General features: G+C 36.8%; 1 non-coding gene across 1 annotated transcript; it reads right to left on the reverse strand.

Moving 5' to 3' along the window:
- Window positions 1-477: 477 nt before the first annotated feature.
- Window positions 478-596, reverse strand: LOC145678040 (5S ribosomal RNA). The gene has a single exon (XR_014130179.1). It is a non-coding gene; the product is annotated as a 5S ribosomal RNA (ribosomal RNA).
- Between the last annotated feature and the right edge of the window lie 9,552 nt (window positions 597-10,148).

The raw sequence follows: 10,148 nt of genomic DNA on the forward strand, positions 1-10,148 counted from the left end.
AAGTAAAAATCTTCTTCAAGATTTTTCATTTCAAACGGTCCTTGTCAGGACCAACACATTATTCGAAAGAGTTAAATCACGAAATTTGCTTCATTCTGTTATGTAGAAACACCTTGAAATCCAATTTCTATATGCTGTTAGTAAAAAAGTAAAGCACATAGCGGAGATGTGTCGTGCTTGTATACGAAAGGCATTTACTCGCCGGAGATCTACACTTAGTCATAATAATTTACTTTTAAAAAGTGGTAATACATTCCGTGTTAAGTATAGTAGTAGGTGCACACGGATCGGAAATCAGGTTATTTTAATGTGCCGTGCAAATAAACAGGCTGTTAGTGTAAGAAATAGTGGGTATAACGCTTAGAATATCGATTAATCGCTATGAAATAATGTTGATAAATTATCTCTTGAAAGTACTATAAAATTAATGTTTCTAGTATTTTCGTACTTGAAGGATAATGAAATTTGAAAAAGAGATGCCAACAGCACCTGGTGTTCCCAGGCGGTCACCCATCCAAGTACTGACCAGGCCCGATGCTGCTTGACTTCGGTGATCGGACGAGAACCGGTATATTCAGCATGGTATGGCCGTTGGCAACTACCTTTTCTTCAATGTCCTGTTAAGGAAGTATGTTTTAAGTAAGAATTGACATTATTAACTATAAAGGCAAGCATATTAACGTCGTTAACATTACTTGGAATATACTAATATTCGAATAAATATTTGAATGTTCGAATGATGAGTGATTCGGATGTTCATAGTGCCACTATGTCCTATCGAGTTTACTATCACGAACCACGTATGAAATTGTATATAAATAAATAAAAATAAATCCTTTATTAAGTATTGATTACAGGAAAAAGGCAAACTTACATTCTTTAATGTACACAATGAAATGTATGAAAGATATTTTTAAGATATGTTTCACTTACCCTTTATAACGCAAGGTAGTTTTCAGTGTAGCATCCTCTTCAGCTGCGAGATAACGTAAGGCAGATGATCATTCAGTCGTGAAGCACTAAAATGTAATATACATTTTAACTATTATCGATAAGAATTATTTACTGCAGGGATGCAAATAAAGTGAGGCAAATTAGTAAATAAAAACCGATACTGTAACTGATAATGTAATTACGTATCTGTATTAGTTGTATATACAGTAATCGCACGATTATCCGCGGAGTTGGATGTTGGCATAATCGCGCATAATCAGCAGTATGAGCAGAAAAGGGAAATGAAATGAAATCTTTAGATTTACGTCGCATACTTATACCGGTTACGCTAAAGGAGACGGTGATGATGAGTACTGAATGAAGAAAGTGGGAGGAAACGGGAGAAACCCGAGAAAACCCATGAGCACGGTCTTTATGCACGACAAAGTTCACACGGCACGAGCTGGGATTGAACCAGGGACCCCAAGCACCGGAGGCCAAAAAAGGGACAAAAAGTCTTTCGTGCAACTTTCGTTTTCGGTAAAAAGTTTACACATAATTTAGAAAGAGTAGTTTTCTGGTCTTTTTATTTCACAAGTTGGTTCATGTCTATATTTTTTACATGCATAAAAAATTTTTCAACTCCCTTGCTTAGTTCCTGTTAAAGACCTCTACCTCTGATTGTATTTTTTGCACATATTCTTATTGTTTTCAGACAACATTTCTAAGAGCGTAATTTATCGTCAGCAAGAAAAGAAAAGGAAAGCCTCGGATAGTGGAATGTGTACTGTATATATATATATATATATATATATATATATATATATATATATATATATATATATATATATATATATATATATATATACGTATTAGTATATAGTTTTATTTTATACGTCTCCTATTATTACACAATGTGCAGATATTGTGAAAGCGCAAGTAAATATGTATAACTCCCCGTTCTGCACTTAATAACTTGAAAGAAGTTCGGGGAAGGTAGTGTAACAGAAAGTGCAAACAGAAATGAGGGTTTACAGGCATTTAATATTATTCCGTAGTAGTATGATTTTTTGTAAAATATATATATATATATATATATATATATATATATATATATATATATATATATATATATATATATATATATATATATATACATACATATTCAATGATATAGTAAGAGGTTAGCAGCACTGATAGAACTGCAGAAAGTACAAAACCGTTAATAAGAAAGAGAGAGAGATGGTGGCCGCTTTTGTGCTTTTCATTGGCTAATTCCGAATTGCGCGCGAATACGTACGAGATTTCTTTCTTTTTCCTCTTCGCAGCCCAGATGTTGCCAATTAGAAGTTTTTAGTACTACATTTGTATGAAAATGTTGCCTTTAAGAAATGTGGTTTGCATACGGAGAAAAGAGCAAAATGAATATTTATCTTAGTGGGCATGAAAAAAGACGAAACATTTTGCAAGATGGACACACGAACTTCCTTAATGCAGGCGTTCAGTACATTATTGTAAAGAAAAAAACACTAAAAAGAATTACTTCAATATCCCTAGCAACATTCAACAATTCATAGAGAAAAATCTTTATTTTGAGAACAATGGAAAACTATGTAATTGTAGATAACTACTAAATTTAATGATTAAGGAAAACGTTTAGGCCCGGCCCTTCAGAAAGAAAGTGCACAGAATTTTCTCTCATGGAAGCAATTGCAAAATCAACATTTTGTTTGCAGTTATAATTAGAGGATCTATATACAGGGTGTTCGAAAAAGAATGTATCCTCTTGAAAGAAAATATTCTCTGGGCCCCTAATCCTTTATATACCGAAAGGAAGTTTGTATAGCATTTTTTCTTACCTTCGTTAGAAGAATTGAAAGTGACTACTATCGTGACACGGGAGATATTTGATCGATAGTCGAATTACTCCCATGCTCGAATGAACACGTCTCTTGTAAGGAGAGGAAAGGCTTCTGTGATCCGCTATCGCAGCTGTGTCATATCTGCAGAGAATGTTAGGACACAAACGTGATCTTTGAGAGCCTCGTGAAAAGAAGTCGCATAGTATCATGTGTGGAGACATCGGGGCCATCTGAAGAACGCTTCATCATTAGGACCAAGGGCGAGTTACGAAACACTCTGGGATATATTTATTAACATAACTTCTCGTCATTCTGCAAGTGTGGTGGAGCTCCATCCTATTGGAAAAGGAAACCTCGGGAGCCCTCTTCATGTGTAGGTATCGTTCACATCTGAAGCATGTGAAGATAGATTACTGTACTATCGTGTACCTAAAATCATTTTCTACGAATACGAACATGTCTACACTGAAGGCAGTGCAGCTCTTTTTCTCTTTTTTTTTTGGTCATGTATTGTAACGCGGGGCAATGCACACAATAACATGTAATGTTGTGTATCATCATAAAGGGCCAGGGCGATGATTGGATCTTGATGGACGTGGAGAACTGATAGGTGATGTGAGTGGTATTGTGATCTATGGTTGTATGTTTACTGATGAATGCATAAGGAGAGGTGAAGGGGTTGCCTTTTTTTTTATGTCGATCGGCAGGGAAGCGATTGGGAAACTTTTGACTTTGTTTTTCAACCGAATATATTGATTGAATAGGTCGCCGACAATTTTACGGGGCGTCACGTCGTTGCCTTTTTCATGTCGATCGCGAGCGAAGCGAGCGTTTTTTTTTTTTTTTTTTTTTACCGACAATATGTATTGAATCGGTTGCCAACACCTTTAGGGGCGCGTCACGTCCTTCTTTCTGTGCTGATCGCGAGCGAAGCGAGCGCGAAATTTTTGACTTTTTTTTTTTTTTTTTTACCCACAATATTTATTCAATCGGTCGCCAACACTTTTAGGGGTGCGTCACGTCCTCTTTTCTCTGCTGATCGCGAGCGAAGCGAGCGCGAAATTTTGACCTTTTTTTCTCTTTTTAATTCTTTTTTTTTTCTTTAAGAAAAAATATTGATTTCATAGGTCGCCAACATTTTTACGGGATGGAACATCGTTTATTTGTTTTTCCAACCGTCTTTCTGTCTTGAGCCCCCGCCAAGTTAACTTTATGGTGGACAAAAACTATGTGCGGTGGGTTACCGCGGGGTTCTCCCGTTTCCTCCCACTTTCTTCATTCCACCACCATTTCAATCATTTCTCATAATCAGCGCCTCTTTTAGCCTAAGCGGCATAACGTGGGACGTAAAACAAAGATTTCCTTTAGTTGCTTTCTGTCTTGATTACGAGCGCGAAATTTTTTACTTTTTTTTTCTTTCTTTTGATATTATTCATTTAATAGGACGGCAACACCTTTACGGGCCGCCGCGTCGTCGTTTACACTTCTTCAGCCCATATTCTTTCTGCTTGTTCGTTTTCCGGCATCTTGTTATCACCGCCCGCGGGAATGCCTATGTCTTTCATCGCTTTTTGAAGCAAATCTTTAATAAATATGCACTCTCACATTTCTACTAATATGCATACCACAGTGGATAGACTGTAACTAGGAAAGCAGAAGCCTGCATATCATATTATTTAACAGTTGAAAGTGAACTGCCATTTTAAGTTTGATTTTGATCAGATGAGTGCAGTTCAACTCGTCGACAATTGTGAAGATTCTCGAGGTTAGGGACCATCCATTTTGTGCTTTGTAATGAAAATGGCTGCAGCCAAACTTCTCTGATCTGAATGAAACTTGGCATGATGATACATCTTGACCTGCTCTACAAGTTTATTTAGTATTTTCCGTTGCGCAGGCTTTTGCTTCTCCAGGTTCTCCCATGGAACTGAGAAACGTATTCAGTCGAACTTCTGCGGTAAGTCAGTATATCATCCTGAGAAGTTTGATCGAGATAGCAGAGGTTCGACTATTCGTTTTTCAATTCCATGTGATATTACAACACGGTGAACTAAATTTATATAGAAACACTTTGATTTTGTTTTGTTTTTTGCTAGCATTAAACTGAGAAAATGTTATTGAATAGACAGAGAACACCACTCAAAGAAAAGTACATCATAAGAATATATATATGGTTGCTGTGGTTCTCGGTTTAATTTGCTAGTTAAGAAACTTGCTCTAAATAAGTACATCTTACAGGTGAAAAACTAAGCCAGGCGATAGAATTAAATATAAAGTTATACACTTTTATTTTACGTTTACTAGTGTTGGGTTACTACTGTAAAATAAGTCAGTATATATGAAAGATAACTGTATTAGGTACTATTTTCCACCGGCGGTGTATTCTTGCATAGTGTACTTAATGTTTACAAGCGGGGCGCTACTAGTATGGATGCATGACAAGTGCTATTGAAACTCGAAAACTAACTGGTTTCCACTACCCTTGCTTATACGTATACCCGCGTCGCCTTCGCTCCTGTTCACTTTGGACGCACATTCTTGCTATCGCTCAGGCCCCCAGCTTTCTCCTGTTTTGGCTCCCTTAAATAGTATTCGTGCTTTTTATTGGCCACCTGGCAAAGCACTTGTAATGATTTTACACCAGTAACTCTAAAATACATGTGTATTACTTTATTTAATTCTGTCGTCTGCAGAATTTTTTTTTTTTTTCGTACAAATATGCCTTTTCATGCAGAACACTGAATTTTGCCTGTAAATTTTTGAGAATATGCTGTGACGAAACTTGAGCACCGTTCTTCTTTTCTTTCTTATCACGAGTCTTCTTTAGCCTAATGAGCACAATCATCACACGATAACGACTATTCTTTTCATTTAACTTGTAAACAAGTTGAACTAATAATAATAATTGATGTACAAAGGAGAAGTGTCCTACATATTTGAGGTAAAAAATAAAATAAATATACTTCTACTTCATCCGTGTTTACAAAGTTAAATGTTATCGATTTACAAAAAATGGTCACCTATCCACACACTGACCAGGCTCGACACTGCTTGACCATACATATTAAAACATCGGTCCCACTGAATACACAAGTAGTAAGCACATTCACATAAAAATAATTAGGATTACAGTATATAAAATGTGTTAATTAAAATAGCAAATGCCTTACCTTATCACAGGCGATCCAAAGCCACTGCACATCATCTGCTACGCACACTATATTCCTCCAATATTTCACTCACTTCCTATATCACGCAACAGAAAATATTAATAAAATTCACTTAGCAACATTTTCATTTTTAATCAACAATACGTATAACAATTAAGAATAAAATTAATTGTGAGCACATTGTTATAATTAGAATACTGTTTTTATTCGTTTACAAATATGGGATTAATATAGAGCTGGCAGCAACAATATATACAACTCATCCTGTATGTATCGTAAATCCTAACTTGAGAAGACATCTCTGACGCAAACAATGAGACAAGAAATCAAATACTATATCCGACACATTTGGGGTTTATTGAACTTCAATGTTGGAAGATACCACCTTGTCGGTAGTACAAATGTAATATCCTTACAACACGCGGAACTTTTGCCAGGCATATCTAGGAATTTGGGAAGATTAATTGATATCCTTAATGTGCAATGTATGATTATGACGCATTGTTATGTACACGCAGACGGAACCAGGACAATCTATAGATGACATTTGCACTGTGTTTGGACAATTTGTTCGCAGAAAGTAACCGTTTTTGTCTATGAATACTTGAGAACATGGAAGGTATGAGATATACATTTTATGCGCAAATATTATAATACAAATCATTGTTAGTTTGGTGGATGCGTGAAAGAAAGAAAAGGAGTAGATTTTTGCAGACGTCCGGATATAAAGCGAGAACTGAGAATACGCATCTATAACATCTATTTTCTTTGTGTTAATGATATCGATGAACTAAACGGGGAAACTAAAATACAACTGTTTGCAGTATAATTCGAAGTATAGTCAAGTGCAGAGGCGTACTCACGGGGTGTCCACCGGGTGCGGACTCCTCGCAAAAGTTCCTAAGTGAACATACATTTGCAGACTTTCTCATTAAATGTAGTTATTAACAGGGAAAATATTGATGTATCATCAATATAAATCTGATCTTACACTTCATCTGTACTCTGTCTGTATCATGTTTTTGTGAAAAAGTAAGTGGAATATTTATCGTGTTTTCGAATGCAGAATAATAGTATATAGACATAGTGGCTTGTAGTATTGGAACCTTGCCCCCCGAAGCTTGGATCCCTTAGAAGAAAAAAAAAATGCATGCGCGCCTGGTGAAATGGTTAACGAATTCAGTTCACTCGATGAATCGACAGATAGTAATACACATTTCGACAGATCGACAGCATTCGACAGATACAGACATATGAAAGTAGCACAAGAATTAGGCGAAAGTCCGTGCGTTTCCTCAATTCACGTAGGAAACAACAGAAAATATCAACTACCATAAAATAATCCGTATATATATTTAATTTATTTGGAATAAAATAAATATAGAAACAACCTGTTCATACATAACTACGGTAAGTGCGTTAATTGCTAACGTAAGAACAAATATGAAACAAGGCACAAAATAAAAAAGAAAAATAAAGTTAAAGGGAATAAATATTTAGGCTTGATTGTCATTCGTATTAAGAAGCTGGGTAATAAAATGTTAAAATCTACAGAAAATTATGAAATTAAATCAGGATTTGAAATAAAAGTCTATACATTGGAAGTAGGCCAGGGAGTTTGCAAGGCAGATGTGTGCGACACGCGTTACTTTATAGATTCCCTTCATTGAACTATAGTAAGCAGTACGAAGATGGTACTTTGCGTATAATCACAGGAAGGATTGAAGTTAATTACCATGGTAATATAATTATTTATTGATAAGTATTTCCATGTTAAATTATGAAAATTATAAGCACAAGGAGGGTGAAAAAGTAGTGTGACCGACTTAGCAATGACTGAAACATAAAATAGAAAAGCGAATAAAAACAAATGCCTTTTGAGTTATGTGGAATAAAGTTTCTTCTAGCCAGTAAGGAAGAATAGGATCTGGTGCATTCATTGAATACCTGAAAAAAATCGTTTATCAAAATAGAAGGAAACACACTTATCGTTGTGGCAACTACGAACTTCTGTTTACCTCAGCCCGCCTCAGCAAGTGCTTTCTATCCGGTCCGCGCTCCGTAACCAAACTCAACGCTGCCTGCCAGCGAAAATTTCATTCTTCAGTATCGTTGAGTTTATTGCAGAAAGCAATGGCAGATACGGCATCAGCACCTGCAGCCCCGGCACAGGCTTCTCCTAAGAAGTCTGCAAAGCCTAAGAAACCAAAAACAACACCTTCTCATCCAAGAACATCAGAAATGGTGAACAACGCCATCAAGAATTTGAAGGAAAGGGGAGGAAGTTCACTGCAAGCTATTAAGAAATACATCTCTCAGAACTACAAAGTGGATGCCGAGAAGCTTGCTCCATTTATCAAGAAATACTTGAGAAGTGCAGTTGCTTCTGGGTCTTTGGTTCAGACCAAGGGAAAAGGTGCATCTGGATCGTTTAAGCTTAGTGCTTCATCGCTGAAGGAGAAGCCTGAAGGTGGATCTTCAACCAAGGCGAAACGATCAGCATCAAAGGAGAAGAAGCCTGCGAAAAAGCCAGCAGCTAAACGTCCCAAGAAGACTGGTGAAAAGAAAAAGGCTGCTGCTCCCAAACCTAAGAAATCACCATCTAAAGTGAAGAAGGCAAAAACTCCCAAGAAGCCAAAGGCCCCGAAGCCAAAGAAGGCTACAGCAAAACCGAAAAGTGCTAAGAAGGCTGCACCAAAGAAGAAGTAAATGTGTCAGTAAATCATCTGACATTTTAAAACGGCTCTTTTTAGAGCCATCAAATACTTTGAGAAGAGTAAAATTGTGCTTTTCCTATCATTATCACATGTTCATTCATAGCAATGTATAGTATACACGCAAGGGACTTTGAGTTTTCTTTTTAACCGAAGCACTTCTTGATGTAAGTGCTTTATAACAGAGGGGAATTGAGGGTGGGGAAAGAAAGCTTTCACGGGTGTCAAGAATGGTGTACTCGAAAAAAAATGGGGAACACATTACGTAATGTCAATTTGTGATCACTTACTTTTTCCTTGTTCCTATCTTCAAGTAGCGAAACAGTACAGAAAACGCACTTAATGCATTTGTTAGAAAAACTTTTGCAGGCTGACTGGGTTCGATTCTCGGTGGGAGCTCAAATGTTTCGCATTGCACGTTAATAAGTAGGTCCACGTTTGAAACAGCCTTGCTGCTGAAAGGGACACTAAACTAAAATCAACTCTTTTCAAGGCTGGGGTGAAAGAAATGTTCGAACTTATTACAACTCGTGAAAGTGAAGTAGACTGTTTCAATTTAACGTCGTACTATTATGATTTTTATGATAAAGGAGACGGGTGATTACGCCTAATGAATGATGGAAATACTGGTGTAATGAGAAAGTGTTAGGAAAAGGGAACACGCTAATAACCACGGATACCGTCTTATAATTCGTAATATTGCTATAAAGAAAAATAGTAACACCAGCAGAAATGTAGGTGTACAATTGAACTGATGTTAAGTACAAACAGACACTTAAAGAAAGTTTAGTTTAACGTTTGCATTCAACAGCAGCGACCTCTGAGAAAATATTACTTTTGCTACCTTGGAAGAAGTACATATTTCGCCTGCGAGTTCTATGAGATTAATAACGTTGAGAAGGGCAAACAGTGGTTGAATCGAAGTTAACTTATGCAACATATGGCAAAATCGAATCCTTGACCACATAAAACGAAGATAATCAATCGGTAAACATAGGGGAAAACTAAAGAATATACTTGAAAGATAGGATGATATACGAAACGAGAGGAAAACGAAGGTAGATGTATTAACTATGCAACATACGGCGTGAGAATTTAAAAAAAAAAGATAACAAGTATGGACAAGATCCTTGTTAGGATAACAGCATCTCTAAGTAGTGTATTGGTCCTAAAAAGGACCGTTTTTGAACTCAGTGCCAGAACTTCAAACTTAAGCACGTTCCCCACGGATGCGGCGAGCAAGCTGAATGTCCTTAGGCATGATTGTGACTCTCTTTGCGTGAATAGCACACAAGTTGGTGTCTTCGAAAAGCCCTACAAGGTAAGCTTCACTTGCCTCCTGTAAAGCCATGACAGCTGAGCTTTGGAAGCGAAGATCTGTCTTGAAATCTTGTGCAATTTCTCGGACGAGTCGTTGGAAGGGCAGCTTGCGGATGAGCAATTCAGTGCTCTTCTGGTAACGACGAATT

The sequence above is a fragment of the Thermobia domestica genome, unplaced genomic scaffold (genome assembly GCF_964235325.1).
Source record: "Thermobia domestica unplaced genomic scaffold, izTheDome1.hap1.1 HAP1_SCAFFOLD_1749, whole genome shotgun sequence".
Taxonomy (NCBI): domain Eukaryota; kingdom Metazoa; phylum Arthropoda; class Insecta; order Zygentoma; family Lepismatidae; genus Thermobia; species Thermobia domestica.